We start from the raw sequence: 8,009 nt of genomic DNA on the forward strand, positions 1-8,009 counted from the left end.
TGTTACACAAAGAACAATATCTGAAAAATGCAGGACACTATATTACCCCTAATATGCTGAAGTCCACATTTATAACACTGAATATAATGGTTACCTGTATTTTTGTCAGTAACTTTGTGGCTTGTAGACTGCTCCTTCTCATACTTTGAACCATACCTTGACTGTCCTGTAGATCCAGGTCTGTTTTCTTCATTTTTTTTCTTCACAACACTAACACTTTCACTTTCTTTGGATATTTCACGTTGAGTAACAGCACTATTTTCCATAGCCCTACAGATGTCTATAGCTTGTGCTAGTTTTAAATCAGCACATTGTAATAATTTTTCTTGAATTCGTAGATCATGTCATCATCAAGTCTATGGACTACCTAAGTCTGACGTCACAATGGGCGGGGCTTAGAAGACCTTTCCAAACAAATCTCGTTTGCATGTGTTTCTCCCATAAGACTTTGGAAACGTTAGTTTTTTTTTTATATTTAAAAAAATAAATAAGGATTTTCGCTCCCAAATATCTATTTTGTGCGATTGGTTTTATAGGTTGTTCGTGAATTTGTGAGGTAAGTGTATCAAAGTATTAAGATATTTACTGTCAAAGTTCATATTTTGAAGTTATATTGTGTGGGATTAAAACTTTAATTTTTTTTTTCTTTATTTCAAGGTATTTTGTTGTCATTTTATCAGGGTTTTTTTATATTGTAAATCAATAAATCATTGAATTTATTTATGAAGTTGAAAAATATTTAAATTAATGTTTTATTCTTTTTAGGTGTCAGTGATTCGATCCCCTAAAAGACTAAAGATATTCGTTTTCTCCTAGTTTAAGTAGTGAATAAGGACTTTTAGTTTTAATATAATATTCTGTGGAAATCTTTCTATTAAATTGCTATAGTGAGTACTTAAAAAAATGTTTTTTGAATGTTGAAAATTGCAATAGTTTTTCAAGTTTATTTTTTAGATTTGAGCATATAATGGCTAGTAAACATGTGTTGAAGATATCCAGTATTACTGAATTTTTCAGTAATGACAACAAAATTATACGAAAGGGTGAAAATGCCCTTGAATCAAATCATGTGAAAAAAATGTTGTTTGACCCTGATTTATTAATCATTAAGGGAGAAGTATTTGCAAGTATGAAAGACAAAACTTATAATGTTGAGGTAAGTTAACGATTTTTAAGTTTAGATGTGGGAATCTAAGTACTTAATTTTATCATTGCAGATTATGTTGAATAAATCATGGCAAATTACTGCTGCAAATTGTTCCTGTCCTAGGGGTATTAAATGCCATCATATAGCCACTATAGCTCTCTTTGGACATTACAATATATCAATTACTGATAAAACATGTACGTGGAACATTCCTGTCCAAAGTAAGACAGAAACTAAAACTGCAGAAGCACTATATCCTTCCAGGCCATATCAAGCCCTTAATAGAAAAATGTCATCCAATGAATTAGAACAATTAAAGATCAAATTAAGTAGTTTTGGTAATACTGTGGGATCCACTTGGCTTTTACAGGAAGAAAAGCAAGAGGCCGAAAGTATTGATATTTCATTAATTGAAGATATCATTTATTCAGAGGAAATGAAAATTTCAACAGATAAAAATTCTCATTTTCTAAAATGTTGTCGAATAAATGATGCAACGATAAAGAAAATAGTACATGAGACAACAGGCCAGGTACTCAATGAAAAATGGTGTCTTGCCAGAAAATATAGAATTACTTCTAGCAACTTTGGCTCCATTATTTCTTGTTGCAAGAGAAATAAGTATCCAGAAAGTTTATTTAAAACACTTATTGGTATGTACTGTTACATTTCTATTATTTTATTATTTGCAATCAAATACAATGCTTAAATTCTGAAGGTTTTCCATCAGATTCTATTTCAATTAATTGTTTGCATATGTCTAAAAGTGGTAATGGAGATTAACTGAACTGTTGATATGTTTTAAGAATGTACACTATTATTTATAATAAACACATTTTGTTTGCTTTCATATCTAGCTAAAGTAAAATATTTTTTTATCATTTTTAGGGGCTTATAATTTGGATGGCATCAAATCAATTCAGTGGGGAAGAACACACGAAAAGAGTGGTATAGAGTATCTCAGAAATACACTGAATTTGGATGTGCAGCCTACAGGTATTTGGCTGACAAAGTCAGGCTTATTAGGAGCTAGTCCAGATGGTTTAATTGGTGATGATGGCATTGTAGAAGTTAAGTGTCCATATACATTTCGGAATGAAAAATTATCTGAAAAGTTGAAAAATTCAGATAAATATATAATATCATATAATGATCAGGATGAAGTATTAATTAATACTGAACATAACTACTACCACCAAATTCAAGGCTGCCTGCATATTTTTGGACGACAAAATTGTTATTTATGTATATGGACGTTGAAGGAGATAATTACACTTATAATAGAAAAAGATTTGACCTGGGCCCCAAATATTGATCTGTTAGAAAATTTTTATTTGGCTCAATATTTGCCAAAATTGTTGAATGAATGACTGGATATTTTTAACTGTACATTATGTTTTACATAATATATATATATATATATATATATATATATATATATATATATATATATATATATATATCCACAAGGTTCAGTACTGGGTTGTCTACTTTTCCTTATCTTTATAAATGACATCACTAACTTAAAAATCGATGGAAACATTTCTTTTTGCTAATGATACCAGTATTACCAGGAGGAACTCTAATATTGCAACTCTTCATGCAATTATAACTTCTGATCTACTTAAAATAAAAACCTGGCAGACTAATTTACTCTCTGTTAATATGGATAAGACAATAGCCTTATCCTATAAAAGAGCTCTTCAACTGTTGCTTCTTAATAACAGCCAGAGCAGTATCGTTAATTCTGTAAAATTTCTTGGTATTTTTATAGACAGCAACCTTAAATTCATATTGATTTGTTAAGTAGGAAATTATCCTCGGCCTCATGCAATAAGATCTCTTTTGGTTCTTCGATATGGCCTTTCTTTTTAGGGTTCTAGTACAGCTACCCAATCTAATGTTGTTTTTAAATTACAAAAAAGAGTAATAACATCTGTTTGGCCTCAGAAGAACAATACATTGCAGAAACTACTTCAAAAATCACGAGATTTAAACTCTTCCCTGTTTATATATTCTGTAAACTGTTTGCTTAATTCGTAAACACCTACATGTTTTTCCAGCAAGACCTAATCATGACTACTCCACCAGAAATTCAAGCTTTGATGTGTATTTACGTATCTTGTCCACTGAGCTAGTTAAGACATCTATATTATATTCTCCAAAAATATACAACCGTCTCTCTCTCTCTCTCTCTCTCTCTCTCAAACTACAACTTCTTTCCTTAAGTTCCGTAAATTGACAAAAGCCTATCTATCTGAAAGACCATATTATTCAGTGGAAGAGTTTCTTAACGAATAACTAAGAAATTACAGTATGTTTAGGTACAAGCAACTAATGTATTTTTATATATCTATTTGGGTATGTGTTGCTGCAACTTAAACTTATTCATAAACTAGTTCATAAGGTTTTATTATGCAATTTAGTAATGGATTGTATATTCTATTATCTTATATTTTGTGATATTGACAATTTATGTAATTTTAGTAAATGTTAATTGTTATTTTTTGGCTTTTTGTAAGCTTTGTTCATAAAGTTGTACAATTTTCAGTGACAATAAAGCATATTTCTATTATATAATAACACTCTATTGATACTGATTAGAGTACAGGAAGTTAATAAATTTGTCTTCCTAGACCATATATTTGGCCATTTAATTCAACAAAGTGATAGCAGCTTTTGCTAATAGAGATTTACAGCAGAAATAATCCTACTTTCGTTGAATATTCATCATTCACCTATCTCTTTTGAATTTCAGTGTGAATCATGTACTGTATGTTTTTATAGAGATTTCCATGTGATGAACATCCTAGAAGTTATAAGTTTTCTTTCTCAATTTAATTGCGATAATTTGTTTAAAATCTCTTGATGATAAAATCTAAGTTTCTTGATGATATTTTCAATATTTTTTACCATCTTATATGCTTAACAATCGATCTTTATGTCCCTGTTAAAAAGTATCCAACAAAGAAATTTCCGGTTTGATTTTCTCCAGATCTCAAAGTTATTCAGAATGTTCACAAAGAATATCTTAGAACTCAATACCCAACTCTCTTTAATGAGTTTTCTGTATCTCTAAATGTAAATGCTTAAAATAACAATGTTGTTGTTGGTAATAAAAATAATAGCAAACCTAATATACCATAATGTTTATATTCAGGCTATTGAGGGGGTTCAACATAAATTCCTAAGATTTATTTCATTTAAGGGTCACCATACAGCTGACGAAATCAATTACTCTAACATTGAAACTTCTCTTAACATCACAACTCTTCAGGTCAGATGCATGCACAGGGGTCTAACTATGCTGTCCTTATTTATTACACTCACATAGTTTCAGTCCACAATTGTTATCCTCCATGTCCCTTTTAGGCAAACCAAGCTTATCAAACCAAGCTTATCAAACCTTTCCAAATTACCCACCATTGATCAAACTATTGTATTGTTGCATTTTCTATTTATTATTACGATAAATTTTAATAGCAAAAGTTGGTTATTTTTTCTATATTACTAAATGTAAATTTTGATCAACAGAATCAACTGGCTGTTCCATTGTATTTCAATTTTTTTTTATTTAACAATAAATGTATAGTTGTGTGGACATTACTGCTGTAACATTATTTCTTTTGTTGCTTATATTAATTTTTATTGATAAATTGTGAGAAAATCAATTTATTTTTATATATAAATTTTATAACATTAATAAACTTTTCAAAGAGTAAATAGTGTTTCATTAAGTATATACAATACAAGGGTTTGCCTGTGAAAAAAAACTCAGGATGAATTTAAAAAAATATATTTAATATACCAAAAATTTAAATAATTTATTATTGTTGTAAACAATGTAATTATCTGCTCTACACAAGAAGCAACTGCAGTAGCATAGCAGTAGGTAGATTTTAAAATTATATCCGTGGTTTGAAGACAATTTGGAATAAGTGACAATATATTTCATGTTAAAAGAGATCAAATGGTAAAATTTAATAAAACATATTATAAATTGATCATCAAATAATTTTTGTATTACAACAAAGCTAGCATGTCATAAATTTGTTTAACAGTTGATTTGTAAAGATATATTTATACCTTCAAGAGTTAAAGCTATAAGAAACATTGAAGATTCAAAACCAAGTTAAAAAAACATTTGTTGTTAAATATAAAGCAATTTTTAAAAGACACAGTTTAATAATTTTTATTTGTTAGAATTGTATAAACATTATTATTGTATTTTTTATACTCTATAAACATAATGTTACTTGGAGTTAATACATCAACACATAAATATTTCTTTAAAAGTTTACACTTCAAAAGGCCCAAGTACAAAATTTAATTGATGTCACAGATCCAAATTTATCTTTCACCATCTACATTCACTTTTTATTTTCACAAGAATAAATGTTACACCCTCTTACTAACACCAATAAAGTACTTTATGAGTAATATTCCTCAACTTCTTTAATAAGAGGGTATTGAAAATTCGTTACAGCAGCACATAACTGAAATATCACTGTTATTTGAGACATGTAAAAATTTGCAATTTGCTGCAATATATTGTAACACTTTATTCTTCGGATCGCCCTCTCAACATGTATCCTAGCTTTTGCTATGGTTTCTGTTTTATACACCTGTTCCTCTGTAAACTGAGGGGTACTTAGAAAAGGAGGAATATTTAAGTGTACCCCCTCAGGCAATAAATCTTTAATTAAGAAACCTTTATCCGCTAGAATAACATCACCATAGGTCATTGGGTCTAGAATGCCACAGTTTTTAACAATTTGTTTATCAGAAGTGGATCCAGGATAGGCAATGCTGACATATGTGATGACACCATTTGGTGCTACTCCTACAAGAACCTTCCAGGTGTTATGATGCTTATAAGAACTATATGTTAATTTTTGTTTTCCATGCTAGTGGGAGTAACTGAGTACACTTCTGTACAATCTAAGATGATTCTACAATTTCTAAATGATGAAAATGCAGTTGGAAGGCATGCTTGATTTTTTTTTCTTGAGGGAACCTTTTCCATTAGTTGTGTTCAAGATAGTGGCTGCATAATTATTAAAAAGGGGAAATGTCAAGGTTGCCAATAGCAACTAATAATTAATCTGTATCATCTCTGTGTGTGTCAAGCGAGAATAAAAAAGTCAGATCTTGAAATTCATTTTGTATAATTTTAATATAAAAATTTTTTACATTACGAATAGATAAATCATCACATCATATCTAAGAAAAAGAACAAACAAACATTGGTCCTTCGAGCCGGATATTTGTGCTATTCCACGCCATACAACCTACAAGATCAGCCGACAACGTTGAACGAGACAGTCGCAGAAATACATCGAGTGCTCCTTTGCCCTAGGCTTCAAGTCAAGTATACAATCCGATTGAACACATACTGACGATTTCACTGAACGGGACATCGAATCATCAAAAATCAGGGAAGTGAGCTTTTGTTCCTTACTTATCTGCCTTTCATTTCAATTTTCTAACTTAGACTTCTTCAATCTTGAAATTTATTGTTCATTGTTAGTTTACTTTGACACATAATAGTTAAAACATTTAAATTTGAATTAAAATGGGGGATTTGCCTACGTTAAAAAAGATAAGAGCATCTCTTAAAGTGCGATTAACCTCATTTATTAAATTCATTGATAGGGACTCAACCCACGGTGAGATGAATGAGCCAACTCGCGCTGAAATTGAATTGCGCATCGAAAACGCGAATAGTATTCATACTCAATATCAAGAAAACCAATTAAAAATAGAAAGTTTACTGGACGCAATAACTGAGGAAGAAATAAATTACAGAGAAACGTTAGAAACATCATTTTATTCAGTTATAATTAAGGCAAAACAACTGTTGACAACAACCTCAGCTAGTGCCTCCAGTACATCTAGTCCTACTAGTGAACATTTTGCATTCAATCATACATATACAACCTCCAATATAAAACTTCCTTCTATTGAATTGCCAAAATTCAGTGGCAACATAGAAGAATGGTTAGATTTTCATAACTTATTTGATTCGTTAGTTATAAAAAATAATAGTATATCTGAAATACAAAAATTACATTATTTAAGAGCATGCATAACAGGTTCTGCTGAGAGAGTCATTGCTTCTATACCTCTCTCTGCTTCTAATTTTACTGTTACATGGAATCTTTTGGTTAAGAGATATTCTAACAAGGAATTGTTGTTGCATAACCATATTAAAGCCATCTTCAATTTAAAGGCAATCAATAAAGAAGGTTCATTTTCAATCAGAAATTTAATTGATAAATTTTGTAGCAATCTTAGAGCTTTGGAGGCATTAAAACAACCAGTCGAATAATAACCAGGTAATGCAGTTTCTTCTAAAAGCAGAATCTTATCACTTAATCCCTTTTTAGATCCAGAAGGATTACTCAGGGTCGGTGGTAGATTAAGTAATTCAAACTTTTCTTATCAAAAGAAACATCCTATTCTAATTCAATCTAATCATAAGTTTACTATTCTATTTTTCCGTCAAGAGCATTTCAAGCTGTGCCATGCAGAACCTCAACATCTCCTAGCTCACGTGCGTGAGAAATATTGGCCTTTACATGGAAAATCATTGGATAGGAGAACGGTTCGCGAATGCTTGCGTTGCTTTCGCTTCAATCCCGATCAAGTTAATCCCATCATGGGAGATCTTCCCCAATCAAGAGTCACCCCCTCATTTCCATTTGCTGTTACAGGAGTTGATTATGCTGGTCCATTTGCCCTCAGAACTAGTCGTCATAGGGGTGCTTCTTCATATAAAGGTTAAATTAGTTTATTTGTTTGCCTATCGACAAAGGCCATTCATTTAGAGGTGGTAACGGATCTTTCCACCGAAGCCTTT

General features: G+C 30.6%; 1 long non-coding RNA gene across 1 annotated transcript; it reads left to right on the forward strand.

The window, feature by feature from the left end:
- The first annotated feature begins 758 nt into the window (after window positions 1–758).
- Window positions 759–1,399, forward strand: LOC140452917 (uncharacterized). The gene is made up of 3 exons (XR_011952248.1): window positions 759–887; window positions 955–1,156; window positions 1,218–1,399. It is a non-coding gene; the product is annotated as an uncharacterized lncRNA (long non-coding RNA).
- The last annotated feature ends 6,610 nt before the right edge of the window (window positions 1,400–8,009 follow it).

Source organism: Diabrotica undecimpunctata, chromosome 11, assembly GCF_040954645.1.
Source record: "Diabrotica undecimpunctata isolate CICGRU chromosome 11, icDiaUnde3, whole genome shotgun sequence".
NCBI lineage: Eukaryota > Metazoa > Arthropoda > Insecta > Coleoptera > Chrysomelidae > Diabrotica > Diabrotica undecimpunctata.